We start from the raw sequence: 12,620 nt of genomic DNA on the forward strand, positions 1-12,620 counted from the left end.
GGGCTGGCTGGCTGGCTGGCCATCGGTGGTGTGGTGTGGTGTGGTGTGTGGAGTCGAGCATCGCGCGCCGTTGCCTTCTTCGGAGTGTTGTAGGTACGCAAGTGCTTGCAATGCAAAGAGGTTGGTGATGGAGTGACATTGCCTTCACCATGGAGTTGCGGGTACTTAGGTACTTGCAAGGAGATGGTGGTATGGTGGTGTTGCGTGTGTGGTGTTCGATTAGAAAGATATAATTTCTAAGTCCGGATTAGTGCTGTCAGTGGGGCCGCCGCTAGCAGGTCCTGCACGGCCACCGTGGGGCTTGACTTGGCGCTATTCCGGACTTGGGGCGATCACGATGTCCCCGTGCGGGACTTAGAAGATGGAAGAACACAAGTACCCTTATCCCATGACTTGTGAGCGATTGGCATACGTTACCACATGAAGAGAAAAATTGGCTAAGTCCCGGATCCATATTAGATGAAGAGAAAAATCGGCTAAGTCCCGGATCCATATTATATGAAGAGAAAAATTGGCTAAGTCCCGGATCCATATTAGATGAAGAGAAAAATCGGCTAAGTCCCGGATCCATATTATATGAAGAGAAAAATTGGCTAAGTCCCGGATCCATATTATATGAAGAGAAATATCGGCTAAGTCCAGGATCCATATATAATAACCTAATAATCGGCTAAGTCCCGGATCCATATTATATGAAGAGAAAAATCGGCTAAGTCCAGGATCCATATATAATAACCTAATAATCGGCTAAGTCCAGGATCCATATATAATAACCTAATAACAGGCTAAGTCCAGGATCCATATTATATGAAGAGAAAAATCGGCTAAGTCCGAGATTGGGTCTGTCAGACATACACTTTCAAGATACCACACAAGCAAGCAAGATGGCCTAGTGATGGAACCATATAATATGAAGAGAAAAATCGGCTAAGTCCGAGATTGGGTCTGTCGGAAATACACTATCAAGTTACCACACAAGCAAGCAAGATGGCCTAATGATGGATCCATATGATATGAAGAGAAAAATCGGCTAAGTCCAGGATCCATATAATATGAAGAGAAAAATCGGCTAAGTCCCAGATTGGGTCTGTCAGAAATACACTTCCAAGTTACCACACAAGCAAGCAAGATGGCCTAGTGATGGATCCATATGATATGAAGAGAAAAATCGGCTAAGTCCAGGATCCATATAATATGAAGAGAAAAATCGGCTAAGTCCCAGATTGGGTCTGTCAGAAATACACTTCCAAGTTACCACACAAGCAAGCAAGATGGCCTAGTGATGGATCCATATGATATGAAGAGAAAAATCGGCTAAGTCCAGGATCCATATAATATGAAGAGAAAAATCGGCTAAGTCCCAGATTGGGTCTGTCAGAAATACACTTCCAAGTTACCACACAAGCAAGCAAGATGGCCTAGTGATGGATCCATATGATATGAAGAGAAAAATCGGCTAAGTCCCAGATTGGGTCTGTCAGAAATACACTTCCAAGTTACCACACAAGCAAGCAAGATGGCCTAGTGATGGATCCATATGATATGAAGAGAAAAATCGGCTAAGTCCAGGATCCATATAATATGAAGAGAAAAATCGGCTAAGTCCCAGATTGGGTCTGTCAGAAATACACTTCCAAGTTACCACACAAGCAAGCAAGATGGCCTAGTGATGGATCCATATGATATGAAGAGAAAAATCGGCTAAGTCCCAGATTGGGTCTGTCAGACATACACTATCAAGTTACCACACAAGCAAGCAAGATGGCCTAGTGATGGATCCATATGATATGAAGAGAAAAATCGGCTAAGTCCAGGATCCATATAATATGAAGAGAAAAATCGGCTAAGTCCCAGATTGGGTCTGTCAGAAATACACTTCCAAGTTACCACACAAGCAAGCAAGATGGCCTAGTGATGGATCCATATGATATGAAGAGAAAAATCGGCTAAGTCCAGGATCCATATAATATGAAGAGAAAAATCGGCTAAGTCCCAGATTGGGTCTGTCAGAAATACACTTCCAAGTTACCACACAAGCAAGCAAGATGGCCTAGTGATGGATCCATATGATATGAAGAGAAAAATCGGCTAAGTCCCAGATTGGGTCTGTCAGACATACACTATCAAGTTACCACACAAGCAAGCAAGATGGCCTAGTGATGGATCCATATGATATGAAGAGAAAAATCGGCTAAGTCCCAGATTGGGTCTGTCAGAAATACACTTCCAAGTTACCACATGAGCAAGCAAGATGGCCTAGTGATGGATCCATATAATATGCAGAGAAAAATCGGCTAAGTCCCAGATTGGGTCTGTCAGAAATACACTTCCAAGTTACCACATGAGCAAGCAAGTTACCACATGAAGAGAAAGCCGGCAAAGTCTGGGAATGTTACCACATGAACTGGAAAATGGGCAAAAACCTACCTTCACAGGGAACGTGAATAAGTAAGGCTGTAGACATCGGATCGACAAGCCAAAGACTGATATGGAAAGGAAATGAGTAGTACTAGCTTTCCTGAGAGTTGCAGAGCTTAGACTGCATATGAACGAAAGTTATTAAGCGTCAAAGTCAGAGAAGTTACCCAAAGGAACACAAGTTCCAACTTAGAGCATGTATACCGCCTAGACGGTAAGAGGTACGGCCAGGCTGAGGAATAAGGAAATGTTGGCCAACATGTTCCCTAACTATCCCCCGAAGACCTCAAAGCAATCCAACATCAACCAAGAAAGTTATAGCCCGATCAAGGAAACACCTACTTTGCACCGATATTGCACCAAATACATGTACCAAGCACCTTCGGTTGCATACCTGCAGGGGTTTACCATAGTAGGCCATGGAAGACCGATATACCGAACATAATCACTTTCTATCTCCTCGGGTGTTTGAGATAGCGCTTTGCGGTACAAGAACGAAAGTTAGACTTTATCTTGGTGCATCTTTTTGCCCAAGATCACAAGACCCTATCTACCAAGGCAAGAAAGTTGTGTGGGGACAAAATGTCCAAAAGTGCCCAAAGTGGCACACTTGAACCATATATTCGAGAAAAACACAAGTGTGGGCCCGAGCTAGCAAGTTGAAATGTTCTGACCGTCAGTAGCCCTAGTTGAGGTGCACTTATCATTATATGAGGCCAACGTGCCAGCTAGTCTCTAAAGGGGCGATATGGGTGTTCCAAGGTTTGTACCCAATTGAGGAAAAAACAGGGTAAGGTACGGTGTACCGCGAATAACTCGGGCTATAGATGTCCGATCGATGAGTTTGGCATATGTATGGAAAGGTCTCGACGAGACCTAACTACCCTGAAAGTATGAAGGCAAAGACTTGAATGACCGGGAAGTTATTAAGTGCACAAGTGGTAAAGTTGCACCAAAGTCCATGTTACCCGAAGTGGTACATGAACACCCAATATTCGACCAAAACACAAGTTTAGAGACGAGCTAGCGAGCTACATTGTTCAGACCGTCAGTAGCCCGCATCAAGACACGCATTTCATTATATTGAGCCTAGCCGCTAGCTCGACTCGAAGTCGGTCATATGGTTGGTTGATGGTTTGGACCGACCACGTGGTGTACCAAGGTTATGTACCTTTCATGAATTAAAACTCTGGCTGTATGGCACTGAGCGACAAGCTAAGGTGTGATTTGGAATAGTCTTGAGTGGGACTATTTAGGAAAAATGCGAACAAAAAATCACAAAGTCCTTGGGCGAAGCTATTAGCGAAACATAGAGCAAATTGGTACCAAAAACTATGGAAATGGGACTTGAGTCAAAAATAACCGCAAGTTGGAGAAGAGATAGCAAGCTTGCGTAGAACAATTATATTTGGTGCATGGTATCACCAACAAAAAAGTATATGGGGCCAAGGTGCTGGCTGGCCTCCAAAGTGGAGATATGGGCGATCCAAAGTTTGTACCCAAGTACGAACAAGTATGGAAAAAACAGGGTAAGGTACCAAGTACCATTAATAACTTCGGCTGTAGATGGCCGAGCGAGGCAAACGGCTCACCGTTGGAAAGGTCTTGGGGAGACCTATCTACCCTGATAGTTTCATGAGGCTGAGTTGAAAGACCACGGAGATATTAGGTGATGATGGTCCAATTCGGGGACCAAGTCGCAGGAAATGGCGCTTGACCAAAATCACCCTTGGAAGGTGAATACCGGCTTACCGGTAAGAGATAGCGACTTGGCGTAGAATATTCATAAGTTGGGCGTGTAGAGACGCAACTTTTATTATATGGGGCCAACCCGGTCAGGGTGCTCCAAGTCGGTCGTTTGGTTGGTTTATGGTTTGGGCCGACCACGTGGTGTGCCAAGTTGAGGTACCTTTCATGAATTATAACTTGGTCAGTTTGCCACCGAGCGACAAGCTGCGGTGTGTTTTGGAATGGTCTTGAGTGGGACTATCAAGGAAAAATACCAATCGAAAATCAGCTTGTCCATGGCCGAAGCTATTAGTGAAACATATAGCAAAATGGGTCCAAAAACGAATGAAATGGGAATTGGACCAAGAATAACGGCAAGTTGGAGAAGAGATAGCAAGTTGGCGTAGAACAATTATATTTGGTGCATGGCATGACCAACAAAAAAGTATATGGGGCCAAGGTGCTAGCTGGCCTCCAAAGTGGAGATATGGGCGATCCAAAGTTTGTACCCAAGTACGAACAAGTATGGAAAAAACAGGGTAAGGTACCAAGTACCATTAATAACTTCGGCTGTAGATGGCCGAGCGAGGCAAACGGCTCACCGTTGGAAAGGTCTTGGGGAGACCTATCTACCCTGAAAGTTTTATGAGGCTGAGTTGAAAGACCACGGAGATATTAGGTGATGATGGTCCAATTCGGGGACCAAGTCGCAGGAAATGGCACTTGACCAAAATCACCCTTGGAAGGTGAATACCGGCTTACCGGTAAGAGATAGCGACTTGGCGTAGAATATTCATAAGTTGTGCGTGTAGAGACGCAACTTTCATTATATGGGGGCAACCCGGTCAGGGTGCTCCAAGTCGGTCGTTTGGTCGGTATATGGTTTGGGCCGACCACATGGTGTACCAAGTTGAGGTATCTTTCATGAATTATAACTCGGTCAGTTTGCCACCGAGCGACAAGTTGCGGTGTGTTTTGGAATGGTCTTGAGTGGGACTATCAAGCAAAAATACAAACAGAATATCAGCTTGTCCATGGCCGAAGCTATTAGTGAAACATATAGCAAAATGGGTCCGAAAACGAATGAAATGGGACTTGGACCAAGAATAACGGCAAGTTAGAGAAGAGATAGCAAGTTGGCGTAGAACAATTATATTTAGTGCATGGTATGACCAAGAAAAAAGTATATGGGGCAAAGGTGCTGGCTGGCCTCCAAAGTGGAGATATGGGCGATACAAAGTTTGTACCCAAGTATGGCAAAAACTGGTAGAGGTACCTTTCATGAATTACTGCTCAGGCTGTATGGCACTTAGCGGGACGCTTGGCTCTGGTATGGAATAGTCTTGAGTGGGACTATCAAGGAAAAATACGAACAAAAAATCACCATGTCCACGGACGAAGGTATTAGCGAAACTTAGAGCGAAATTGCGACCAAGTCGCTGGAAATGGCCCTTGGACCAAGTATACCGTCAAGGCGGTACGAGATAGCGAGTTGACGTGGAATATTTATAAGTTTGCCTACACGAGACGAAAGTTTAGTTATATGGGGCCAACCCGCTCAGGGTTGTCCAAGTCGGTCATATGGCTGATCGAAATTTTCGACCAAGTACTGAGAAAACAGGGTAAGGTACCGTGTACCTCGAATAACTTTGGCTGTAGATGTCCGAGCGAGGCGAACGGCATAGCGTTGGAAAGGTCTTGAGGTGTTCTAGGCACCCTGAAAGTATGAGAAGGCTACCTGGAAAACTCGTGGAGATATTAGAGAAACATAGGGCCCAAAAGATACCAAGTCGCAGGAAATGGGCCCTCCATGAACACCCTAAAATCCCAATTACGGCTAAGTTGCAGGCCAGCTAGCGAAGTGAAATGTTCTAGGCATAACTAGAACACGTTAAGGCGCAACTTTTTGAATCAGAACTTTTTTCGATATCTGGCCCCCAAAGGGGGGATATGGTCGATCCAAGGATTTTTCCAAGTTTCGGTACTTTTTACGGTATCACTCATAGCTCCGGCTGTAAGCAAGCAAATGACAATCTAAGACATGATTTGAAAAGGTATTGAGTAGTACTAACTTACGTTAGAACACAGCGAAGCGCTATCGGTTCATGACAAGGCCGATATAAGCAGTCAAAGATGAAAAATGTTGACAAAATGAACAAAAATTACCTTGGTACGCGAATAGCGGCCAGAGATGAAGAGGTACGAAGGTGGTGTAGAAGAATTATAATTAGGGCTTGGTACGCTCTAAAAGTTTGCCGAAGACCGCAAAGCGCTCAGACCCATAGAAAGTGGCCATTTGGGCCGAACAGTGCGTGCAAAGAGGTGAAAATGCAAAAATTGCACTTTGGGGGGCGATTTGCGGGGGGAAGGAGGGGTCGGAGGGCAAAATGTCCCTTAACCAAAAAGTCTTATCTCGTCGAGATCTACAACATTGCCGAAGACCGCAAAACGCTAGCTCGCAATCGAAAAATCGAGAATTTGAAAATTTTCTAAGTCTTGGGCTCCCTAAGGAAAAGTTTCAAAAATCACGTTTGTCCCCAATTTTGAAGGGGAAGGAGTCGGTTCCGGGGCATGGTGTCTTCGGCAAAAAGTCTTATCTTTTTGCGTACTTTCGACTAGTTCAATAAAAATTTTTGACCCAAAAATTGTTCGGCGGACCCCTAGGTCGAAAAACCCGAAAAAAGTCGAAAAAAGTCGAAAATGTCGAAAAATGAGAAAACCTCATATTCGGACTCTACACGAGCCCCAGATATTGAAAAGTGAAATCCGCGGTCGATTTGGAACAAAAAATTGACCTAGGCAAAGTTGTATGGAGGTAGGGACCCCTGAGAAAAAAGTTTGGTCCCGAGGCTCCTTGGACCACCAAGTCCCTAGGTCGGACCAAAATCGGAAAAAATCCGACCAAAGTCGAAAGTGTCGAAAATTTTAAAAAACCCCTTTTGGGGCCCTATGGCCTCCCTAGATAATGAAAAGTGAGGTCCGCGGCCGATCCGGAAGAAAAACTTGACCTAGGCAAACTTGTATGACGGTGGGGACCCAAAAAAATTTCGATGAGTGTAGTTTAGACAGGCCGGAAAATGTATCGGTGGTCCGTATCAAGGGACGTCTTTTAGTTCCATGGGGTGGTGGTCGTCGAACAAAGTCGCCTAGGTCGACCACCAGAAAGACCAGTCGTGTTGTAATGGATGTTTTGACCACTTTACTAGGGAAACCTAGTAGGTCGAAGCAAATTTGGGGTTCGAGATGAGTTGGTGAAAGTTGGTCCAACCTAGGTGTGCTTGGTGGAGGTTGACCATGAAAGTAGAGCATGATGGGAATGACCATAACTTTGGTTCTAGATGTCGGATCGGTACACTTTCGGCAGTTTTGGAAAGGTGAAGGCCTGCTCTAGCTATGTTTCCTACCAAGCTGAGCGCCTACTAGTGACCCGGAGGAGGTATTAAGGGTCAAAGGCAAAAAGGGGTACCCTAAAGTGCGTGTGACCAAGAAAATGGGAAAAACGGTATCGCCTATAGCTCAGGCTGTATGGCTCGGATCGGAAAGCTTGGATATGCGTTGGAAAGGTCTTGACGAGCGCTAGCTATGTGTCCTACCAAGCGAAGCGCTAGGTGTTGAGCAAGTCGGTCATATTAGAGGGCAAAGGTGAAAAATGGTGGTTTAGAGGCGAAAATTCACCTTATGATCGAAAATAGCGGGCGAACGATAAGAGCTACGAACACGGCGTAGAACAATCATAAGTACGTTACCACAAGACCTAACTTTGGCCAATATAGAGCGAGAAGATCGGAGGTACCCATCAGGGTGATATGGCTGGTTCAAAGTTGGACCAAAACGAGACTTGAGAAATGGATTGAAACACGGTATCGCGAATAACTCAGGCTGTATGGAACGGATCGACAAGCTTAGATCAGTGTTGGAAAGGTCGAACCGAGCGCTAACTATAATCCCAAACAACCGAAGCGCTAAGTGTTGAGCAAAACTGAGTTATTAAGCGACAAAGTGGAAAAATAATACCAAAATGGCCAAAAATCACACAAGACCAAGAATACCGAGCAAGCGGTAAGAGATAGCGGGTTGACGTAGAATACTTATAAGTTTGCCTCTACGAGACCTAAAAGTCGTCCATAGAAAGCGAGAAGATCGGACCACTCTGGAAGGGTGATACGAGTGGTCAAAAATTAGCAAAAATGAAACATGGCTAAAATGGATTTGACTTGTGCACCATGTAGCTCCGGCTGTATGGCATGGATTGTAGAGCTAGGATATGTTTTGGAAAGGTAACACCCAGCGCTAGATACGATTAGAAGAAAGCAAAGCGCTAACTAGCATGATTTGGAAGTTATTAAGCGTCAAAGTCGAAAAATGTTACCAAAATTGAAACTCGAGTACATTGGGCCAAAAAGTACAAGTTGTGAAATTTGGACTTACGAGTAAAATACCGAGCAGGCGGTAAGAGATAGAGACTTGGTGTAGAACAATTATAAGTTGGGCATGTTATAACCTATATTTGGCCCGAACATAGTCTCGAGATCGGTGGTACCTAAAAGGGTGGTACAGGTGTTAGATGGTTTTCCCAGAGCATAAGCTCCACATGATATGGAAAACGGGAAACATCATAACTTCGGCTGTATGGCATGGAATGGAACGAACAAGGTATCGATGGAAAGAGAAAAGGTAGCGCTAACTATAATTCCTTCCAAGCAAAGCGCTAGCATGTGACCGTTTGGGTGTTATTGTGAGTCAAAGTCTGAAATTGTTACCACGAGAGGCGAAAATCCAACTAAGTCCATGAATACCGGGCTGGCGGTAAGAGATACGGCTTGGCCGTAGAACATTTATAAGTTGGCCAAGACAAGGCCTAAGTTTCGTCCATAGACGACAAGAAGATCGAAGATACCTGAAGGTGAGATATGGGCGTCCCAAAGTGGGCCTTTGAAAAAGTGACAAACTTCCCTTATAACAGCATACACCAAATATCTCTGGCTCTATGGCACCGAATAAGAAGTTGATCTCAGCGACAGAAAGGTGATAGTCAGCGCTAAATATCATACGAACAGAGTGAAGCGCTAAAGGGAAAGGATCTTGGTGATATAAGGTGACAAAGTCGAGAAAAGTTGCCTCAAAATCATGAAAAATGTGAAAAAATGGCTAAGTCCCGGGTGCCTTAAGGGCAGGTTAATCGAATGTACCGAGCTGGCGGTACGAGATAGAGACTTGGTGTAGAACAATTATATGTTTGGCATGGCAAGACCTACATTCGGCCAATACAAAGTGAGAAGATCAAAGATACCCGCAAGGGTGATATTGGTGTCCAAAGGAAAAAAGCACTAAGTCTTGGGAAACTTATATGAAGAAAAAGGACCCTGATGGGTCATATGGGATGGATCGAAAAATCGGCTAAGTCCCAAAATGGGGATGTCAGAACTACACTCATGTGTTACCACATCAAGCAAGGCAAACTTATATGAAGCAAAGGACCCTGATGGGTCATATGGTATTGATCGAAAAATCTGCTAAGTCCCAAAATGGGGATGTCAGAACTACACTCAAATGTTACCACACCAAGCAAGGCAAACTTATATGAAGCAAAGGACCCTGATGGGTCATATGGTATTTTACGAAAAATCGGCTAAGTCCCAAAATGGGGATGTCAGAACTACACTCAAATGTTACCACACCAAGCAAGGCAAACTTATATGAAGCAAAGGACCCTGATGGGTCATATGGTATTTTACGAAAAATCGGCTAAGTCCCAAAATGGGGATGTCAGAACTACACTCAAATGTTACCACACCAAGCAAGGCAAACTTATATGAAGCAAAGGACCCTGATGGGTCATATGGTATTTTACGAAAAATCGGCTAAGTCCCAAAATGGGGATGTCAGAACTACACTCAAATGTTACCACACCAAGCAAGGCAAACTTATATGAAGGAAAGGACCCTGATGGGTCATATGGTATTTTACGAAAAATCGGCTAAGTCCCAAAATGATGATGTCAGAACTACACTCAAATGTTACCACACCAAGCAAGGCAAACTTATATGAAGCAAAGGACCCTGATGGGTCATATGGTATTGATCGAAAAATCGGCTAAGTCCCAAAATGGGGATGTCAGAACTACACTCAAATGTTACCACACCAAGCAAGGCAAACTTATATGAAGGCAAGGACCCTGATGGGTCATATGGTATTTTACGAAAAATCGGCTAAGTCCCAAAATGGGGATGTCAGAACTACACTAAAAAGTTACCACACCAAGCAAGGCAAACTTATATGAAGCAAAGGACCCATATGGGTCATATGGTATTTTACGAAAAATCGGCTAAGTCCCAAAATGATGATGTCAGAACTACACTCAAATGTTACCATACCAAGCAAGGCAAACTTATATGAAGCAAAGGACCCTGATGGGTCATATGGTATTTTACGAAAAATCGGCTAAGTCCCAAAATGGGGATGTCAGAACTACACTAAAAAGTTACCACACCAAGCAAGGCAAACTTATATGAAGGAAAGGACCCTGATGGGTCATATGGTATTTTACGAAAAATCGGCTAAGTTCCAAAATGATGATGTCAGAACTACACTCAAATGTTACCACACCAAGCAAGGCAAACTTATATGAAGCAAAGGACCCATATGGGTCATATGGTATTTTACGAAAAATCGGCTAAGTCCCAAAATGATGATGTCAGAACTACACTCAAATGTTACCACACCAAGCAAGGCAAACTTATATGAAGGCAAGGACCCTGATGGGTCATATGGTATTTTACGAAAAATCGGCTAAGTCCCAAAATGGGGATGTCAGAACTACACTCAAATGTTACCACACCAAGCAAGGCAAACTTATATGAAGCAAAGGACCCTGATGGGTCATATGGTATTTTACGAAAAATCGGCTAAGTCCCAAAATGGGGATATCAGAACTACACTCAAATGTTACCACACCAAGCAAGGCAAACTTATATGAAGCAAAGGACCCTGATGGGTCATATGGTATGGATCGAAAAATCGGCTAAGTCCCAAAATGGGGATGTCAGAACTACACTCAAATGTTACCACACCAAGCAAGGCAAACTTATATGAAGCAAAGGACCCTGATGGGTCATATGGTATTTTACGAAAAATCGGCTAAGTCCCAAAATGGGGATGTCAGAACTACACTCAAATGTTACCACACCAAGCAAGGCAAACTTATATGAAGGAAAGGACCCTGATGGGTCATATGGTATTTTACGAAAAATCGGCTAAGTCCCAAAATGATGATGTCAGAACTACACTCAAATGTTACCACACCAAGCAAGGCAAACTTATATGAAGGAAAGGACCCATATGGGTCATATGGCATTTTACGAAAAATCGGCTAAGTCCCAAAATGAGGATGTCAGAACTACACTAAAAAGTTACCACACCAAGCAAGGCAAACTTATATGAAGGAAAGGACCCTGATGGGTCATATGGTATTGATCGAAAAATCGGCTAAGTCCCAAAATGGGGATGTCAGAACTACACTCAAATGTTACCACACCAAGCAAGGCAAACTTATATGAAGGCAAGGACCCTGATGGGTCATATGGTATTTTACGAAAAATCGGCTAAGTCCCAAAATGGGGATGTCAGAACTACACTAAAAAGTTACCACACCAAGCAAGGCAAACTTATATGAAGCAAAGGACCCATATGGGTCATATGGTATTTTACGAAAAATCGGCTAAGTCCCAAAATGATGATGTCAGAACTACACTCAAATGTTACCACACCAAGCAAGGCAAACTTATATGAAGCAAAGGACCCTGATGGGTCATATGGTATGGATCGAAAAATCGGCTAAGTCCCAAAATGGGGATGTCAGAACTACACTCAAATGTTACCACACCAAGCAAGGCAAACTTATATGAAGGCAAGGACCCTGATGGGTCATATGGTATTTTACGAAAAATCGGCTAAGTCCCAAAATGGGGATGTCAGAACTACACTCAAATGTTACCACACCAAGCAAGGCAAACTTATATGAAGCAAAGGACCCTGATGGGTCATATGGTATTTTACGAAAAATCGGCTAAGTCCCAAAATGGGGATATCAGAACTACACTCAAATGTTACCACACCAAGCAAGGCAAACTTATATGAAGCAAAGGACCCTGATGGGTCATATGGTATGGATCGAAAAATCGGCTAAGTCCCAAAATGGGGATGTCAGAACTACACTCAAATGTTACCACACCAAGCAAGGCAAACTTATATGAAGCAAAGGACCCTGATGGGTCATATGGTATTTTACGAAAAATCGGCTAAGTCCCAAAATGGGGATGTCAGAACTACACTCAAATGTTACCACACCAAGCAAGGCAAACTTATATGAAGGAAAGGACCCTGATGGGTCATATGGTATTTTACGAAAAATCGGCTAAGTCCCAAAATGATGATGTCAGAACTACACTCAAATGTTACCACACCAAGCAAGGCAA

This window comes from Anopheles coustani (genome assembly GCF_943734705.1).
Source record: "Anopheles coustani chromosome X unlocalized genomic scaffold, idAnoCousDA_361_x.2 X_unloc_92, whole genome shotgun sequence".
Taxonomy (NCBI): domain Eukaryota; kingdom Metazoa; phylum Arthropoda; class Insecta; order Diptera; family Culicidae; genus Anopheles; species Anopheles coustani.